Source organism: Pteropus medius, unplaced genomic scaffold, assembly GCF_902729225.1.
Source record: "Pteropus medius unplaced genomic scaffold, Ma_sr-lr_union100, whole genome shotgun sequence".
NCBI classification, from domain to species: domain Eukaryota; kingdom Metazoa; phylum Chordata; class Mammalia; order Chiroptera; family Pteropodidae; genus Pteropus; species Pteropus medius.
Genome location: NW_024342644.1, coordinates 3,329,053 through 3,351,249, shown reverse-complemented (window position 1 = coordinate 3,351,249; position 22,197 = coordinate 3,329,053). Strand labels below are relative to the sequence as shown.

Here is a 22,197-nt window from a genome sequence, read left to right as displayed (position 1 = left end):
TCAGGTAGACTTCAGGTGATTTTCAATGATGGTTGTTGCTCCGTAATTTAGTTCTAATTTTTAGGTGGTCATGGGAGAAGGCAAGCACAGCATTTTCTTACTTTGGCATCTTGACTGTAAGCCTGCAATGAGCAACTTTTGATTTATTCTGTCATTTCAGACAACTAAACACATTCTTGAGACTCAATTCCTGTATCACAGGTGTGCAAATTAGCATCACAAACATAAAATAAAGGATTTCAGAGTTTGAGTAAGATGACTTCTACATTTTTTTTCTGCTGACCGGATTAAGTTCTATTTAAATCATTGTCAGCCACATGTCAGTTTATCTCAGAAAGGATATACATAGAGGGGGAAAAAATGAAATGGAAAGACAAGAATTCTCCAAACCCTAGGTCAGCTAAAAATTTAGTTTAAAATGTGATAGGTTCATTCCATTTGATAGATTCTGAATTATTCATTACTCGGACACAGGGGAAAATGCACATATATTGAGTTTTTATGTTCAGTCTGCTTAAAGTCACAGATTCTGTATAATGTGACAGCACTGCATAATGTACATTGAAAAAATACATGTTCTATTCACTTTGTTCTCATAAAACTCTATTTTAAATTTTAAAGTAGAGGCAAATTTAGTGACTTGTCCCTATGAGCTGTTATTTGAACCTCTGCAAACTTGGGCATGTAATACATGACTATTTACTAATATATCATTTAGTCTGCAGATTTTAAAGGTGTTCTGAAATCTATTTCAAAAGAATTAGTGCAGGAAATCCATTTCCAACAATATGACGAACTAAGTTCAAAGTTTTCCCAATACAATCTCTTAAAAAATAGTGTTTAAAACAACCTAAAAGACTTTTGAATGCTTAGCTGAGTTTTCAAGAATTAGAAGGTAATATTCAGATACCAGAAATAAAAAGGACTAAAAATCAAAATGGTAGGACATAAGTATACTCTGTTGGGAGGGGTCTATCTTGGTATTCTTGGGGCTGGATTTTAGTACCCATGTAATGACTGAAGGTAAGGCCATCTCCTATGTCTAAAGGGAACTTAGAAAAGAAATTATCTTACAAAATTGGGCTCTTTGGAGAGTATATAAGGGAAAGAAGATAAGGAGGGAAATATACCAAGAGACACAGGGGAAAAAAAAACAAGAAAAACCAAAGAAGGTTCAGCAAAACAAACAAAAAGTCCTCATGAAAATACAAACTCAGATATACTTTTTTCTTAGTTAGATATTACCACATGGCCTGGGAAACTCCAAGCTGAGAATTAATACAAAGCCTGGTCATGAACCACTGATAGTTCTAGGACACTTAGACACTTCCAAAACTCATACACAAAGGATTGTCATGGAAATAATAAGCCCCACCTAAAAGATGTGGTCACAATGAAAAATTACCAAACACAAAAGAAATCAATCCAGCATGTACAAGACTAAACAGGTAGAATTGCAAGAACTTCAAATGATAAAACAATGATCAGAAAGTGAACTCCCCAAAAAAGTAAAATAATTAAAGGCATAAAATCCAATTGTCAAGTTGCTTGAGCTAGAAATAAGGCATTGTAAATAAGCCAGTTAGAAGTTATACAAATAAAACATTAATCATTGAATTTAAAAACAATAGATAAATTAAAGAACAGATTTAAAATAGCTGAGAGAATCTGTGAACTGGAATATGGGTCTGCTAAAATTACAACTGAATATCATAAAGATAGAAAATAGAAAAAAGTGATGAAGAGACATAATAGATTAAATAAGTGATTTTAGACATGGCTAATATGAGTTACAGAAAAAAGAATAGAGAGAGGCAATATGCAAGGAGATAATGGTTAAAAATCTTTGAGAAATGATGAAAGACATAAGTCCTTGATTGAAGATATGTATCCAATGACTCTAGAGCAGCATAAATAAAAGTGAATCCATACCCGAACACATTATTGTGAAACCAAAGACTACTAAAAAAAGAGAAACAAATTTAAAAGCCAACTAAAGGAAGAGTAGATTATCCACAATAGTATAAAAATTAGATAGACAACAGATAATAAATGCCTCATAACATTAAACAATATATTTAAAATTATTTACAGAAAAGAATTTGCATCCAACTAACAATTTTTAAGAGTGAGAGTAAAATAAACCATTTTTATCCCAAAAAAAAAGTAAGCTAAGAAAATTTACTGCTTACAAATGTTCAGTGAGAGAAGTGCTAAAAGACATATTTAATGAAAAAGAAATTGAACCCACATGGAAGGAGTGGGATGTGAAAAACAATGGTGATAAATAAATTAGTAAGCATGCGTTGACTGCATAAAAAGTAACAACCAAATGTGGTATAATAAAGACAAAGTACAAATTAAATATTGCACAACAATTACCCACATATGGAGAAGGGACACAAGAAGTTGCAAACAAAAAGTCTAGCTTTTATTATTGTCTTGAGAACGTTTGAGATAACAAATAACTTTAGATTAAATATTTCCTATTCAAATTTGAAGGGTAGCCATTAAAAAATACAAACAAAACTTTATTTTCAAAACCAGTAGAAGGGGAAAATGAGCATAAACAAAACTCAATACATGTAATACATATTAGGAAAAGAGAAAAAGCCAAAAAAATGTAATAAACAACATAAAAGTAAGTAGTGGGGGGAAAACATCCAAATAAATCTAAATGGACAAAAACCAATAGCAGTAAAACAGTGATTCTCAGATTATGTTTACAAAATTAAACCCAGACAGTTAAGTTAAACCCAGGCACTGTTGATCCCCAGCCCCACAACCTTTCCTCCCACCTGAGTTCCAATCCAGCTACTTTTGGTTGTCTGCATCCTGCTAGCTCCCCACCTACCAATGGAGAACACCTGGTCGTCTTTTCTTTGTGAGGGCTTTTATAAGCTTTCTGACTGCACAGAGGGTCAGTCAGGATGTGTGAGCGATTATTGTCCAGGGCAACTGTCTAGGACATGGAGTCAGTGTTTAAATCTCCCAGCCTCTCCAGCCCACTGGGGAAGGTTTCTCAGAGGGTCTACAGGGTGACTGATCCTATTCTCTACTCAGATTATCTGCTTTTTCGCAAAAACTATTGGCTTTCCTCCCATCTCACCTCCTCCATTTTCTCACTTAAGCTTCCCTGGTCTAACTTCCCAAGTAAAATAGCTACACCCTAATCTGAGTCACAGGGTGAGCTTTGGAGGAAGTAAGTTGGCAATGTCAACCAAAAAGACAATGCTGTAAACAACAAACACATGTAATGAGACATATATTCAAAAAAAAGAAAGAAGAAAGAAAGAAAGAAAGAAAGAAAGAAAGAAGAAAGAAAAGAAAGAAAAGAAGGAAGAAGGAAGGAAGGAAGAAGGAAGGAAGGAAGGAAGGAAGGAAGGAAGGAAGGAAGGAAGAAGAAAGAAAAGAAAAAAGAAATGGAAGAGGGTATATCTGGCAAATACTAAACAGAAGACTAGATAGATACACAGACAGACAGATAGATAGATGTAGATGGATATAAAGACCACTGTGAAAAAATAAGAACAATTCTGAAATATGTGCTTTCAAAAATATAGCCTCAAACATATTAAAGAATTCCTAAAATTACAAAGAAATAAACAAAATAACATAGTAGGAGATTGTAAAAGGATGGTTTTTAGTAACTGAGAGACCATGTTGAGTAAAAATAAGTAAAGATGTGAAATAAATTTAGAGCTTGACCTTTTAAATATAGGTAGAACATACTAGGCCAAAATCAAGTCTCAACAAATACCAAAGAGTAAATGTTATATCAACTAAATTCTCTGCAGTAAAATTAAAATAATAAAAACTTTACTGTCATCTGATATATTTAGAAAATTGAAAAAGCACTCCTAAATTATTCGTGAGTCATAGAAGATATAAAAATGGAATTAGAACAAATGTAAAACTGAATGATGATGAGATATATGTAAAGCAGTACTTTGAAGAAAACTATAATGTTCTTAAACTGATTATATTAACATAAAAGGTAAATTAAAAATTTATAAAATAAGCATCCAATTGAAAAAAAAATGAACAATAGAATATACTCAAAGAAAATAGAAGGAAAGACAATATTAAAATAAGACCAAAATGTTACAAAGAAAAAAGAAAAACATGAGAACTAATTAGAGCTACACTGTCTGACAAGGTATCCACTAGCTTCACGTGTCTATTAAGCACCTGAAATGTGTCTAGTACAAATATGGAACTGAATTTTTACTTTAATTTTTATTAATTTAACTGTAAAATTTAAATCTAAAGCAATACAAAATACTTTTTATTAAATATTATTATTTAGGTAAGATTTCATTATTTTGGCAGAACGACATTTTACTTTAACTGTTGAAAATTAATCATCCAATTTGAGATTGCTTGTGAATATAAAACATATCAGATTTTGGTGACAATATTAAAAGAGTAAGACATCTCACTAATAATTTTTATAGTGATCACATGTTAAAATGATAGCACTTTGTATATACCATATTAAATAAATATACTGTTAAATTTAATTTCATCTGAGGTTTTTTCCTGTGTTTGAATGTAGCTACCAGAAAATTTTAATTTACTTATATGGTTGACATTACATTTCTATTGAATAGTGCTCACTTACAGAGTTTAGCAATATTATTGAGAATAAGATTAAAATACAAAATATGGTAGTATTTCTATGCAACAAGAAACAATTATAAATAAAATTTTATTATGATACAATTTTCAATTGCCACAAGATTATAAACAAGTAGGAGAAAAAGTACTAAAAGACATAAAGTATACCTAGATAAGAATAGAAATGTTCCAAATTAATTTATTAAAAGTTTAAATATCTTAAAGATGACAATTCTCTCCAATATATAAATTCAATGCAATTCAATTAGATTTCTACATACTGTGTATGAACATTTGGAAGTAGAAATTAAAAAGCAGTACCATATATACTTAGATATAAATCTAATAAATTATATGCAGGATCTACATGCTAAAAACTATGAAACATTGATGAAAGAAATCAAAGAAAATTTATTAAAAATGGAGAAATATATCATGTTCATGTACAGGAAGACTCAATATTATTAATAAAAAATTTTCCTCAAATGGATCTATAAATTCAACATGATCTCAATCAAAATTCCATTAGAAATTTTATAGATATCAACAAGTAAATTTAAACTATATATGGAAATACATAGGAATTAGAATAGTTGAAAAAATTTTAACAAATAAAAATTGGAGAGTTCACACTACGTAATTTTACAACCTATTATACAGCTACAGTTATCAAATAGTATAGCACCAAACTTGATCACGCAAATATGGCCAAATGATCTTGACAAAGGTACAAAGGCATATAACGAGAGAATATTTTTAACAAATGTTTCAAAATAATTAAACATCTGTATTCAAAAAACTAAACATCAACCTATTTTATTACATACTTGTTATAAAAGTTAAATCGAAATGGAGCATAGGCCTAAATATAAAATTTAAAACTATAAAATTTAAAAACATAGGGAATAAAGTCACTTAACCTTGGGTTAGGTAAAGAATTGTTAGACATAATACCATAAGCACAACCAACAAGGAACAGAAAAAAGTGATAACTAGGGCTTTATCATAATTAAAATTTCTTTGCTCTGTGAAAGATACTGTTAGGAGAATGAAACGCAAACCACCAACTGAGAGAAAATATTTACAAATCATATATCTGACAAAAGACTTGTATCCAGAATATATAAAGAACTTTCAAAACTCAACAATAACGAAAAAATGAACCAATAAAAGAGTGAATAGACACTCTTTTTGAATAGACACGTTATCCAAAAAACACATACAGATATCGAACGAACACATGAAACACAATGAAATACCACTAGATACTTATTAGAATGTCTAATGTTAAAAATACATAAATAGGTAACATCATACCAAATGCTGATGAGGATGTAAAGACATGGAAGAAACTTAAATGTATATTACTAAGTAAAGAAGCCAATCTGAAAAGGTTACATACTGTATGATTTCAACTATATGACATTCTGGAAAAGGCAAAATTATGGAAACAATAAGATTAGTGGTTGCCAGGGGTCATAGAGGAGAGACAGACATAAATAGGCAGAGCACAGAGGATATTTAGGGCAGTAAAGATACTTTGTATAATATTGTAATGGTACATATATGTCCTTATACATTTATCCACACCCATAGAATATACAATGCCAAGAGAGAACACTAAAGTAAACTAAGAACTTTGAATGATTATGATGTCAGCATATATTCATCCTCGATAAAAAAAAAAAAAAAAAAGAAATGTACTATTCTGATAAGTGATACTGAGAATGGGGGAGGTTTTGCATGTGTGGAGACAGGGATTATGTGAGAAATCTCTGTTCCTTCTCAATTTTGCTGTAAACCTAAAACTACTCTTAAAAAATGCATGGAAAACATTCATACCAGTTTCCTCCTTAGAGGAAATACATAGGAATTAGAATAGTTGAAAAAATTTTAACAAATAAAAATTGGAGAGTTCACACTACGTAATTTTACAACCTATTATACAGCTACAGTGGCTTCCTCTAAGGAGGGAGAGAGAATAAATGAAGGTTAGAATTTGGGTATCGGTAAAGTTCTACTTGTATAAGGAATTGAGGGGGGAAAAAGAGAAAGGAGAGAGGGAAAAAGGAGAGAGAAAAAAGGGAAGATCTGAACTAAATATAGCAAATGTTAATAATTATTTAAACTTGGTATTGCATACATTTTATGCTTGAATTTTTTCATAATTTTTAAATAATTTCTTTACAAAAACATAGGATTTGATAAATGCTTTAAACAAAGTTGAAATTATTAGAACACAGAATTATTTTCCAAAATATCTCCATGAAAGGGCAACACTCTTTTACTTAATGTGCTTCTGAAAAATAAACTGTTATTGCTATTCCATACATACCTTGTTTAAAGACTGGAAGAAAGCACTGAGCTTTAAGCCTATAGTTAAGAATTTGCCATGAAGGGAAGGGGTTATGGATTGAAACTAAAACTATGTTATTTAAGATCTATCTCTTGAATGTTCTCACATATATCGATTATTGGATGTTGTGCTTTTTTTTTCAGTAAATGTCAGATAAATATTCTAAGAACATTCTTTCATTTTGCATGAGGAGGCAGAGGCTTAGGTAAAGAAATAAGATGAGAATTGGAAACAAATAAAAGTCAAGGTTTAATTGTGCGGCCCCATGTAGTTGCTCCCACTAACACATTTTGTAACAAGTTGGCAATGCTACACCCAGGAAATGATATTCAGAAAGGTCCTCATGCTTCCTCCACTCCCAACAAGATACCGTAAATTGTTTAATTTCCTAGAATTCCTTTTATATTTATTTTTTTAAGTTTTCTACTACTTTGATAGTGATATCACTTTTTTTCCCTTCCAGTGCCTTCATAAAGCTCTCAATATGAAAGCTTAGCTTTCCCAGACAACTGTTATTCGAAATGAAAAGCTGCATGGGTCTTGTCAGCCTCCATCTTACACTATTTAATTTTCACTCTGGAGTTCACAAAATGGCCATTTCTATAATGCATTCCATGTTTCCGGATAGAGAAGATTGCGAGCACAGTAAATATCCATCTAAGCCTTCTTTCTCATCAACAAAACATGTCGTTTGTAGTACCCACACATCAACAGAACTTCCTCAAGCCTGCCACTATTGCTTTTTCATAATTATATTTTATAATCCTCCTTTACACACGAGAGCTCAATTCACTTCCTCCTACAATGCATTAGCATCCTCTTCAAATCCATTAGTGGTATCACAAGCTCCACAGCATCGTTCCCTCTTCAAAATATTTTATTATTAAGTTACTGTACTGCAAGCTGAGAGTCTATGAATATTTAAGCAAGGCATTTCATGTTTATGTATAGTCTGCCAAGACAAAAAAAAAAAGAAAAAAGCCTATTTGCCCTAATATTTTGGCAGTAGTTTAAAAGATGCTATATTGTTTTTTAAAAGAGATGTTTGCTCTAGTTGAAAATGATTGATACAAATAGTAAAGAATACATTTTTTTAATTCTTAGTGATTTAAAACTTACTTGTTCTTCGATCTGCAAATAAAATGTCAATGCTAGTTAGTGACGGGTAGGAATGGACGAACCTACTTCAGTACTCTGAAAATCCTGGAAAGTTCCTTAGGACTGCTAACTCATTCCAGGGTGCTGGCTCTGTAGTCACTTTTTAACAATTGAGACTGATTAGCCCTACATCTCAGTAATGGTTATGGTGACATAGCCATTATAGTTTATAATTTTCTAAGTTGTAACACTCTCTTGAGTTAGTTGAGTATATGTACAAATATCAATAATCCATTCATTTCATCCCAAATAAAATTAATTGCATGATTTGGCAAAATGCATATTTGAGAAGCAATGACCAAAAAAAAAAAAAAAAAAACTGAAATATCCATCAACAGATTAATGATTAAACAAATACGGCATATCCATATGATATAATATTTTTCAGCAATAAAAAGAACAAAGTACTGATATATTGTATGACATGAATGAAACTTGAAAGCATTATGCTAAGTAAAAGACCCCAGTCACAAAAGACAACATATTATGTGAGTCCATTTTTACGAAACATCCAGAGCAGGCAAATTCATAGAGACAAAAAGTAGATTAGTGTAGGGCTGTTGGGAGACAAGAGTTGAGGGGACAGGAGGATGATAAATAAAGGGTACAAGATTTCTCTTTGGGTGATGAAAAAGTTCTAAAATTGACTGTGAGAATGGTTGCACATATCTGTATACTAAAAACCATTGTACAATTTAAATCAGTAAGCTGCGTGAAATATATCTCAATAAAAATATTTTTAAAATGAGTTGCAGTAACATCATTTCTCTTAACAAAAAAGACATATAAATTTATTATGTCATCTTGGACACTCACTATCAGCCTCCCAAGTTGTGTGTAGAGATGAAGGTGAGATGGGAGGGGTGCTGGTGTGTGGGAAGTACAGGAAGAGGTGACCCATCTTGGAGTTTTTCAAATTACATATCACTTTGCTTCCAACAGTTGTGCATCCTCACCTACACCAGGAGCCACTACTCCATGGGGAAGTATTCAGTGGTAAACGGGAGTAAATCACCTACCTAAAAAGTCACTGGAAACAAGTACTCTAAGTGATGGCATCAGTAGGATACTTACAGAGATAAACAAGCAAGGTGGTGAACACTGGATTTATTTAAGGAAACACGGCTAACATGTTTATCATTTAATAAAGATAATCAGTACCCTTTCTCTTTAACAATGTTAAACTTTATTCTATATAGGTTGATGTTAACAATAAAGGGAAATAATTTTTTAGGCAAAATAGGATGGAAATATTTGTTTTGTGTCAAACCAAATCTGCAGTAAAAGTTTCCAGAGAAGCGAACAGTGGAGAGAGTTGAAATCATTGCATTAAACACATAAGTACAAACTTTCTGAAAAATTGTATATTATGTTTCCTTCCCTGTTTTGATTACTTTTAATAGTTCTACCTCCCTTTGACCACGGAGACCTGGTCTGTGTCCAGATTACAATACAAAACAGAAGCAATTGAGACACTCATTAATCTTTAGGTTCATTTGCTCATTTTTCTTCATGTTTGACACTATCCTTGAAACCATCCACCCTTTATTTCTTTGATACTGTATCTGGGTACTGCTACTTCTTTTATAATGATATCTAATCCTTGCATAGTACTTACTATATATGTCAGCCACTGTTTTAAGTGTCTTATATATTTACCCTATTTAACGTTTAATCCTGTCAACAACTCTATGAGACAGTGCTATTAACTCCATCTTTAAAAACAAGGGAGACAGAAGTTTAAGTAACCTTTCACTTATACTTTTTCTGTTCCAAGTGTGATTTCTGACTCCTTCATGGAAAATAAGCAAGGAGAAAGGTAAATTTTCACTACTGTGAGTTGGCATCCTACTCTCTGAGTCAGGCAGGTGGACAGAAGTGTCTCTTGTGGATCCTTTCCTGAGTTCTTAAAAAATTCCCATCACTGGGGGAACTTTAACCTGTGGTTCCCTTGAAGCAGGTGATGTACTGGCTCACTGACTCCCATTGTCTGTCTCTGATTTCAAGAAATTAGATAGATTCTGTTTGTTGAAGTCTGTTGCCTCTTCAGGAATGATCTGATGTTAGACAGAATCCCAGATGATCCCAGGCTGACATTCTCTTTCACTTGACCCAAATTTGGTCCACAGAAACACATGCATTTGTCTCAGCAACACCAGGTAATGTAGGCTATGTAACACCACAGTCCCTTCTTGCTCAACTTGTCCCACGGGAGCCAGCCAGAATATTCCATGCCTGTTACATTTCTTAGGTAGAAGTTAGACCATCCACTAGGTCTCCCTACTGTGGAGAACATCTGTCTCTCAATGAAAGCCTTCTTAAGTTGAAGAATTAAAGTCAATTGGTCTCTTTTATTAAGTTGAGGTGGGAAAGGAAACCTCTCAGAAAACACAAAGTTCTCTTCAAAAAATCTTTCTCCTCATTCTCTTCTTTCTGTTTTATATTCCTTATTTGGTAGAAGAAGTTAAAATTTTTCTGAATGACTTTTGCCACCTACTTTTTAAATCTTAGCTCCAACTCATCTTGAAATTCAGTATATAGTATGTGTGTGAGTGTGTGTATGTGTTCACATATAAAGATATCTTCATGTTTATCCCTGATTCCTCTACAGAACTATTAGTTTCCCACAGTATACACAGTATTTATTCCAGTATATAGCAATTAATAAGCATTCATACATTTGTACAGTAAATGAATGCACAAATACATTTTTTACTTATTGATGAAAATATATAAAGGCATATATCTCAGAAAGATCTCCCACTCAGCTTTATCCATGAAGTCATACAGGTCCCAAAAGCAATTACCATTTTTTCCACAACAAATTTTTTTTCATTTGTTGAATCTTTCCTGTAAATGCATCAGTTAAGAAATAAACATTATTTCCAGAGTTCTACATAGTTCTGCCAAAATATCAATCATGCTATGACACAAACAGGCATTTTTTTTTAGTAAAGCAATTTACAATATGATTGTATACTAAGTGCCATGAATTCTCAGTTAGCTCTACAAAAATATCAGGCCTCACTGCTAATGAAATGAAAGAAAATATAATTGACAGTTATGAGATTTCATTGTTATGCACATGATGTTACAATAAATCTGGTTACTGGAAATTCTGTGGTGCACTGTTTAAAGTGTATTAATTGATTGCCTTGGAGTCAGCTTATTTTGAAATTCTTGATTGTAAGCTTTGATATGAAGGTACTATACATACGAAATATGTTACAACAGATCTTCACCAAATCCAATGCATATGATCAGTAGGATAGGAGCTTACAAAAACCTCTGTTACCATCTATTGCCAATTTGTAACAGATGTTGGGATAAAAAATTCCAATTTGAAACAAATGAAAAGATTCTCCATATTAACCTTTTCATGGTGCCTATGCTGGATTAGTAATTCTAGGTCAAGTAAAGAAAAACTCCTAACTCTCAACACAACAGAATTACCTAAAAGTAAAAAAAGACAAATAAATTTTCTATGGAAAATGAATTTGACGATTGTGTCATGAGTGTGAATTTATTTAACTTTTAAAATGTCAGAGTTTTGTTTATTTAATTTTAAGAAGAGGAAAATGAGGGCATTGTTTTTCCTGCTGTTGGTGTTTTGTCAACAACGCCCTAACAAGATTTATTAACAGGAAAGTCTAGTCAGGGTTTACAGAAAGCTTGAGATAGCATCTTTAAAATTTGTAGTCATAATTTCTGGCCAAGTGAGGGAAGTATGTTTCTGAACATTTGTAATCTAAAGTGCTCAGAATATCTATCATAAATCACATAAAGTAAAAATATCATTCAAAATACAAATTTATTTTGAGTATTGTGTAGGAAAATACCTATATGTTTTAGTGAAACTATTTTTTAATTCAGTTATTTGCCTTTTTATTATTTGGTTGTAAAATTTCTATATTCAAAAAACAACTCCCTTATCAGATACATAATAAGTATATATTTTCTCATTATGTAAGTTGCCTTTTCACTTTCTTAATAGTGTCCTTTGAAGCACAAATTTTTAAAATTTTGATGAAGTCTAATTCATCTATTGTTTCTTTTGTTGCTTATATTGTTTCTTTTGTTGCTTATATTGTTTCTTTTGTTGCTTATACTTTTGGTGGTGTCACACCTAAAAATTCGCCTAACCCAAGATCAAGAAGATTTATGACTAGTTTTCTTCTAAAAGTTTTATAGTTTAACTTTGAATCAGAAATTTGAGTTAATTTTTATGTTTGGTGTGAGGTAGGGGTCCAACTTTGTTTTTCTGCATATGGATATCAGTTGTCCCACCATGTACCCAACACTATTTGCTGAAAAGACTATTCTTTCCCCACTGAATGGTCTTGGCACCCTTGTAGAAAATCAGTTGACACCAAGTATGGATTTATTTCTGGATTATCACACACACATACCCTTTTATGCTAATACTACACTGTTTTGACTGCTGCAGCTTTCTATTAAAGTTTAAATTAAAGTTTAAAATCATGAAGTGTGAGTCCTCCAACTTTGTTCTGTTTTTCAATATTATTCTGGCTATTGTGGAAACTTCCCATTTCATATGAATTTTAGGATTAGTTAATTTCTGTCAAAAATTAAGCCAAGATTTTGATAGAGATTGTATTATATCTACAGATCTACTTGAGAAGTACTGTCATTTTAACAATATTAAATTTTCCTATCTATAAACACTTGATATCTTTTCATTTATTTAGATCATTAATTTCTTTCAATGATATCTTGTAATTGTCAGTGTACAAGTATCGTTGTCCGTAACAGTTCTGGAGGCTGGAAGTCCAGGATCATGGTGCCAACATGGTTGCATTCTGGTGAAGGCCTTCTTCCTGGTTCGTAGGTGATAACTTCTAGTTGTGGGCTCACATAAAAGAAGATGCTATGGATCTCTCTCTCTGGAGCCTCTTTTAAAAGTCACTAATCACATTCACGAGGATCCACTCTCATGACTTAAGCACTTTCCAAAGGACCCTCCTTCTAATACCATCATGTTTGGCATTAATATTTCAATATATGAATGGGGGGGCACACATATTCATACCATAGCAAAAGTCTTACAATTCTTTCATTAAATGCATTTCTAAGTATTTTATTATTTTTGATGTTATTATAAATAAAATTGTCTTTTCAGTTTTATTTCCAGATTGTTCATTGTTAGCATATAGAAATACAATTTATTTTTGTCTACTGATCTTGTATCCTGAAACATTGGTAAATACATTTATTAGTCTTTTTCCCTCCTCACTTCAGCTTTATTGAGATATAATTAATAATTAAAAATTATATGTGTTTAAGATACACAACATAATGATTTGATGTATATTGTGAAATAATCACCACAATCAAGCTCATTAACATATCCATCATTTCACATAGTCATCATCTTCGTGTGTGTGTGTGTGTGTGTTGATAACATTTAGAATGAACCTATTTTTATTTTTCAGTCATGTTTTTAGTAGTGTGTGGACATATTTTGAATTCAGAAACTAGGCACTGGGAGGAGTACAGGCTAAAGTTAGAGAGGAAAAAAAGAAGACCAACCAGATGTTACACCATGGAGATAAACAAGGAGACAAAGTCTATAAGAAGTATCTACAAAGGCAGCTTGAGCAATCACACAGGTTTGAGAAGCAATCCAAAATGATCGATAGGTTCATCTCTTACATGAGACCAGTCAGTCAAGATTGGGAGAAGTGTCTGTTTTAGCTAATGATCAGAAAACAACACAGAGAGTCAGGGAAAATGAAGAAACAAAGGCATATGGTCCAAATAAAAGAACAAGGTAAATCTCTAGAAACAGAGCTTAATGTAACAGAGATAAGTGATTTATCTGATAGGTCAAAAGAATGGTCATAAATATGCTTTCCCAGGTTAGGAGAGCAACGCATTAACAAAGTGAGAATTTAAACAAAGAGACAGAGAACATAAAATGCCAAATGGAAACCACAGCACTGAATAATACAATAATTAAACTGAAAGATTTAATACAGGGGTTCAATAACAGACTAGATCAAATAGAAGAAAGGATCAGTGAACTCAGAGACAGAGCAGTAGAGTTCATCCAGCCAGAGAAACAACAAAAAAAATAAATAAAAAGGAAAGAGGAAGAGGAAGAGGAGGAAGAAGATGAAGATGAAGAAGAAAGAGAAAAAGGAAAGAAACAAACAAACAAAGAGAAAAAGAATGAAGATAGATTTAGGGATTTATGGGATACCCAGCATGGGAGATATATATGTATACGTATATCATAGAAGTTCCAAAAAGAGAAGAGAAAGATAAAGGAGCATAAAACTTATTTAAGAAATAATGGCTGAAAACTTGGAGATAGGAATAGAAATAGATAGAAATAGTCATCCAGATCCAGGAAGACTAAAGGGTACAAAATAAGAGAAATTCAAAGAGAACCACACTGACGCAAACTATCACTAATAATTAAAATCAAAGAAAAGTAGATAATCTTAAAGCAGTAACAGAAAAAAACTTGTTATATACAAGGTAATCCTCATAACACTATACAAAGATTTTTCAGCAGGAATTTTGCAGGTCAAAAGAAAGTAGGATAATTATATTCAGAGTGCCAAAAAAAAAAAAAAAAAAAAAAAACCTGCCACCAAGAACACTCTACTTGGTAAAATTGGTCTCTAGAATTGAAGGAAAGATAAAGAGTTTTCCAGACAAAGAAAACTAAAGGAGTTCGTCACCACTAGACTAACAAATTGGACAACCTAGAAGTAATGGATAAATTCCTAGAAACATACAACCCATCAAGACTGAATCATGAAGAAATAGAAAATTTGAACAGACCCATTACTAGTAAGGAGATTGAATCAGTAATCAAACAAAAAGCCAACAAACAAAAGACCAGGACCAAAAGGCTTCACTGGTGAATTCCACCAAACATTCAAAGAAGAATTAACACCAATCTTTTTCAAATTCTTCCAAATAATAAAAGAATAGAAGGAAAATTTCCAAACTCATTTTACAAGGCCAGCATTATCCTGGTACCAAAACCAGAAAAAGACACCACGAGAAATGAAAATTATATGCTAATATCTCTGATGAATATAGAGGCAAAAGTCTTTTTAAAAAGCATATTAGCAAACAAATTCAATAATTCATTCAACATCATAATCCAGTGGGATTTATTCCAGGTATACAAGAATGATTCAACATCCACAAAATCAAGCAGTGAGATATACCATATTAACAAAATGAAAGATAAAGATTATAATCATCTCAATCGTTGCAGAAAAAGGAATTTGACAAAATTAACATCCTTTTGTGATAAAAACTCTCAACATAATAAAGGCCATTTATGACAAGCCCACAGCTAACATCATACTCAACAATGAAAGACTGAAAGTTTTTCTTTCAGAACTAGACAAGGATGCCACTTTATTCAACATAGTACTGGAAGTCTTAGAGGAATTAGGCAAGAAAAAGAAATAAAAGGCATCCAATTCTGAAAAGAAGTAAAACTGTTACTATTTGAGAATGGCAAGATATTATATATCAAAAGCCCTAAAGACTCCATGAAAGAACTTTTAGAATTGTTTAAAATTTTTAGTAAGTTGCAAGATACTAAATCAAAATAGAGAAATCGGTTTTGAATAGAAGGAAAAATTAGGAAAATAATTTATTTAGAATTGCATCAAAGAGAATAAAATATGTAGGAATATATTTAACCAAGGTGGTGAAAGATATGCACACTAAAAGCTATAAGACATTAGAGAAAGAGACTGAAGACAACACGAGTAAATGGAATGATATTCTGTGCTCATGGATTGGAAGAATTAATATGGTAATCAATAATATTAATAAATAAAACTGATAATTAATATGTTTATATTATCCACAGTGATCTACATACTCGATACAATCCCTATCAAAATTCCAATGATATTTTTCACAGAAATAGAAAAATAATTCTAAAATTTGTATAGATCCACAAAGACTCTGAATAGCCAAAGCAATCTTGAGAAAGAAGAGCAAAGTAGAAGATATTATACTTACTGATTTCAAGCTATACTACGAAGCTATGGTAATCAAAGCTTCGTAGCAAGGTATTATCATAAATAAATAAATAAATAAATAAATAAATAAATAAATAAATAAATAAATAAAAAGACACATAGATCAATGGAACAGAACAGAGAGCCCAGAAATAAACCCAAGCATATATGGTCGATTAATTTTTGACAAAGGAACCAACAATATACAATAGAGAAAGCATAGTCTCTTCAATAAATGATGTTGAGTAAAATGAACAACCTAAAACTGAATGCCTATATTGCACCATACATAAATATCAACTCAAAATAGATTAAAGACATAAACGTAAGCTCTGAAATGATAAAACTCCTAGAAGAAAACAGAGAGTAAGCTCCTTGACTTTGGTCTTGGCAGTGATTATTTGGATTTGACACCAAAGAAAAGGCAACAAAAGCAATAATAAACATGTAATAGGACTATATCAAACTAAAAAGTTCCTATTCAGCAAAGAAAACTATCAATAAGATGAAAAGACAACTTATGGAATGGGAAAAAAATATGTGCAAACCACATAATAGATAAGGAGTTAATATCTGAAATATATAAATAACTCATACAACTCAAAAGCAAAAATAAACAAATAATTTTAAAATGAGCAAAAGACCCAAATGGACATTACTCCACAGAAGACATAGAAATGGCCAACATGTAGATGAAAAGATGTTCAATATCACTAATCATTAGGAAAATGACAAATAAATAGATCAAAATCACAATGAAATATTACCTCACACCTGATAACATGTCTATTATCAAAAAGACAAGAGATAATTAATACTGGCAAGGATGTGTAAAAATGGGAACCCTTGTGCACTCTTGGTGAGAGTGTAAACTAGTACAACCACTATGAAAACAAGTATGCAGGTTTCTCAAGAAATTAAAAATACAACTACCATATGAGCCAGAAATTCCAACTGGGTATATAGCCAAAGGAAACAAAGCAATTATCTGAAAACCATTATCTCGGAGAGATATCTGCACTCCCACATTTATTGCAGCATTATTCACAATAGTCAAGGGATGGAAACAAACTAAGTGTCCGTCAATGAATGAATCAATCAACATATTTTTTGTGTCTGTGTGTGTGTGCGTGTGTGTGTATCAGCCTTAAAAAAAGGAGAACTTGTCATTTGTGACAACATGGATGAAACTCGAGGAGTTTGTGCTAAGTGAAATAAGCCAGACAGAAAGAGACAAGCACTGCATAGTATCACTTATATGTGGAATCAGAAAAAAAAAAAGTAAAATTCATAAAAACAGCAAATAAAAAGTGGTTGCCAGCGGCTTAAGGATGGGGAAAATAAAGAGAAGTAGGTAAAAGGGTATAAACTTTCAATTATAAAATACGGTCTGAGTGTTTGGGAGAAGATATTTGCTAATGATACATCTGCTAAGGGGTTAATATCCAAAATTTATAAAGAACTTATACATCTCAACAACAAAAAAACAAACAATCCAATTAAAAAATGGGCAGAAGACCTGAACAGATACTTCTCCAAAGAGGAAATACAGATGGCTAACAGACGTATGAAAAGATGTTCAAGGTCATTAATCATCAAAGAAATGCAAATTAAAACCAAAATGAAATATCACCTCACACCTGTCAGAATGGCTATCATCAATAAATCAAAAAACACCAAGTGTTTGTGAGAATATGGAGAAAAGAGAACCCTCATACACTGTTGTTGGGATTGCAAATTGATACAGCCACTATAGAAAACAGTATGGAGGTTCCTCAAAAAATTAAAAATGGATATACCATTGGACCCAGCAATTGCCCTTCTGGGTATTTATCCAAAGAAAACCAAAACAATAACTCGTAAAGATCTATGCATCCCAATATTCATGGCAGCACAATTTACAATAGCCAACATATGGAAGCAACCTAAATGCCCATCAAAAGACGATTGGATAAAGAAGTTATGTTTCATATATACAGTAGAATATTACTCAGCCTTTAAAAAAAAATGAAATCCCACCATTTGCAACAACATGGATGGACCTAGAGGTTATTATGCTGAGTGAAATAAGTCAGACAGAGAAAAATAGATACCATATGATTTCACTTATATGCGGTATCTAAGGAACAAAAAGAACAAACTAATCAAAAACACATTCACAAATATGGAGGACAATTTGGTGACGGACAGAGGGGAGAGGGGTTGGGAGGCTGGGAGAATGGGTGAAGGGTTAAAGAAGTACAAATTAGTAGTTGATAGTTGGGCACGGGGAGCATGGAAAAGGGAATGCAGCTAGCATTAATATGATGGCTAAGAGGAGGGCCAGAGAAGGAAAGGAGCAATTGGGAGATCATTTTATGAACTTTATAGGTGTCTAACTAATGTACTCTATACTTGAAATTAATTTAAACAAATAAATTTATTTAGAAAATAAGCTCTGAGGATCTAATGTATAACATGGTGTCCATAATTAATAACACTGTATTGTAGAATTGAAATTTGTTAAAAGAATAGAACTTAAATGTTCTCACAAACAAAGAAGAAAGGGTAAACTTGTGGGTGATTGATGTTTTAATTGACTCAAATGAGGGAATCCTTTTTTGATGAATACATGTATCAAACCATCATGTTGTACACTTTAAATATCTTATAATTTTGTTTGTCAATCATACCTCAATAAAGCTAAAAAAAATATAAAATAAAATACAGATTCTTGGTCCCAAATAAAATCTACTCAATCAGACTTCCAAAAATTAGAGGAGCATTAATTAAAATACATGCAAAACTTCCAAGAATTTTAAACATGCATTGTTATTTTAACTCTAATTCTGAAATACAAATAAATATACTGCATCTCTAAAATTCCCCAAACCTATCAATCTAATAAACTTCTTGAAATGTAAATTAAGCTGCTTTGGTGTTATTCATTATTGGTGAACTCATGCTAGCTCCCTTGACTACTCCTCGACAAATTATCCCTTTAATGACCTGCTACAGAAGGTTTCCAGGTTTTTTGTTTGCAGTTTTAAAGCATATATTTGTCTCTATGATGATGACTGAGTCAATATTTTCCATTCAATGGCATTTCCTTTCAGTACAAATTCCCAAAATATTTCCAGCAGTAATTCTGCTAATTACTTCTGTATCATAGGATGTGATGCATCTTAACCCAGGATGTGGAACTCAGTTCAAAGAGTGGGCACGTTTTGCCTCATAGCCATGTTTGGCCTATCTTTTCAAAATGATAGAGAATTTAATAACATTTTAAAATTTTATCTTCTTTTGACTAGAATCTATATCATTTTTTAGAATGTCTCTTTATGCAAACTGTCTTATTCTTATTTTTTAAACATTTTTCTTTGTGTAAACTTATGAGAGAACTGGCAATTCAGACAAAAGCATAATCAGAAAGAAAGGAATATATACATCACATGTTGTACGAAGAGATAAACGTTACATCTTAAAAGCACAACTTCTTTTAGTCTATATAAGTTTAATTATATTCTGTTCATTAGTTTAAAAAAAAAACTATTTCAAAGGCAAAGTGAGATCAGTATTAGAATTAGAACACAGATCTCCCAATTCCTAATCCAGAACTCTTCCCAATTTATCACATGGTTTCAATGCAGTGAAATGCTAACATGACATAGATTTAGGCATTTCATAAATTAGAAAGATTGGGTTCAAAGCCAGAGAATATCCTTTGGACAGGTCTCTTATCTTCTCTAAAGCTCAGTTTCCTCATCTTAAAGTATTCCATGCATTATATTCTCACTATTTTTGTAAAATAAAATGAGTTAACATATATAGGGCTTTACTTGGTGCCTGGGAGTACTATTATTAGGTATACGATTTCCCCTAACATGACATAGAATAATGATGGCAAAAATAATTTTTGGTTATAATAGTTTGGTCTGAAACAATAAAACTTGCCCTATTTTCTGAAATTTTCATTCTAAATGAATTTAAATATACCTATTTTTCATACCCAATAAAACTTTATGATATGGTGTTAATACTTTGCATTTTGAACTAATCCAAAGTAGGATGCTGAACGTGCCCGATCTCGTCTGATCTTGGAAGCTAAACAGGGTCAGGCCTGGTTAGTACTTGGGTGGGAGACCATCTAGGAAGACCAGGTGCTGTAGACGTTAAAAAAAAAAGAAAAATGAACTCAGATTAACACTAATGTTGCCACTTTCAGAGGAAGAAAAAGTTACGATGTTACTAAGGACTCAGCTGGATTCTTGTCAGTGCTAATATGCTTCCACTTCATTAGTTATTAGTGCAATTAAAAAGTCCTTTCTGAAAATAGATTGTTGTCTATCACCACACACCCAAATTAACTCAAAATGGATTAAGGACCTGAATATAAGACCTGAAATATGCCCCAACTTCCTCTTTTTCCAGTTGGAACCATGGAGAGTGTAGAAGACTAGAAGATTCCTTCTGTGCCAGAAATCCTTAAGAAAGAGCGAAGGAATTTCGCAGAGCTGGAGATCAAGTGCCAGAGAAAGAAGTTTGCTCAAAAGACGCTTTGAAAGTCAAGGAAGAAGCTTATCTATGAAAAAGTTAAGCACTATCACAAAGAATATAGGGAGATGTACAGAACTGAGATTCAGATGTCTAGGATGGCAAGAAAAGCTGGCAACTTCTATGTACCAAAATTGGCATTTGTCATTAGGATCATAGGCATCAGCGATGTGAGCCCCAAGGTCCGAAAGGTGCTGCAGCTTCTTCGCCTTCGCCAGATCTTTAATGGCACCTTTGTTAAGCTCAACAAAGCTTCTATGAACATGCTGAGGATCATGGAGCAGTATATTGCTTGGGGGTACTCAAACCTGAAGTCAGTCAATGAATTGGTCTACAAGCGTGGTTATGGCAAAATCGACAAAAAATAAATTGCCCTGACAGATAACACATTGATTGCTTGTCCTCTTGGTAAATACGGCATCATCTGCACGGAGGATCTGATTCATGAGATCTACACTGTTGGAAAATGCTTCAAAGAAGCAAACTTCCTTGGGCCCTTCAAGTTGTCTCTAACTATGGTAGAATGAAGAAAAAGACCACCCATTTTGTAGAAGGTGGACGCACTGGCAACAGAGAAGACCGAATCAACAGACTCTTTAGAAGGATAAGCTAAGGTATCTACTATGGTTATTTTTGTAATCTGGTCAGTTATTGAACAGTGCCTGTTTTGAATTGAGGGGGAAAAAAACACCTGAAACAATAAATTGCAAAGAAGAAAACATAGGTGCTAAACTCACAGACCTTGGACTTAAAGTGGATTTTATGAATTTTACCTCAAAGACAGGGAAGTAAAAGCAAAAATAAATAAATCGGAACTATATCAAATTAAAAAGCTTCTGCACAGCAAAAGAAACCGTCGGCAAGGCAAAGAGGCCACCAACCGAATGGGAAAATATATTTGCGAACGATGCTTCCGTTAAGGGCCTATTATCCAAAATATACAAAGAACTCATATAACTCAATAACAACAACAAAAAAAAAACAAACGATCCAATCAAAAAATGGGCAGAGGGCCTGTACAGACACTTCTCCCTAGAAGACATATAAATGGCCAACAGACATATGAAAGGATGCTCAACTTCACTAGCTATTAGGGAAATACAAATCAAAACCATAATGAGATACCATCTCACACCTGTTAGAATAGTTATAATCAACAGAACAAGTAATAACAAATGTTAGAGAGGATGCGCAGAAAAAAGAACCCTCATACACTGCTGGTGAGACTGCAAATTGGTACAGCCACTATGGAAAACAATATGGAGGTTACTCAAAAAATTAAGACTTGAACTACCATATGATTCAGAAATCCCTCTACTGGGTATTTACCCCAAAGACTTGAAAACTCATATCCGAAAAGATATTTGCATACCGATGTTCATAGCAGCATTATTCACAGTGGCCAGGACATGGAAGCAACTGACATGTCCTAAGATAGATGATTGCCTAAAGAAGCTGTAGTACATATATATGTAAAGGAATATTATTCAGCCATAAGAAGAGATGAAA

General features: G+C 32.5%; 1 pseudogene; it reads left to right on the top strand.

Annotated features, from left to right (window-relative positions):
* Positions 1-20,540: 20,540 nt before the first annotated feature.
* On the top strand, positions 20,541-21,301 carry LOC120605552 (60S ribosomal protein L7-like; annotated as a pseudogene).
* Positions 21,302-22,197: the final 896 nt, after the last annotated feature.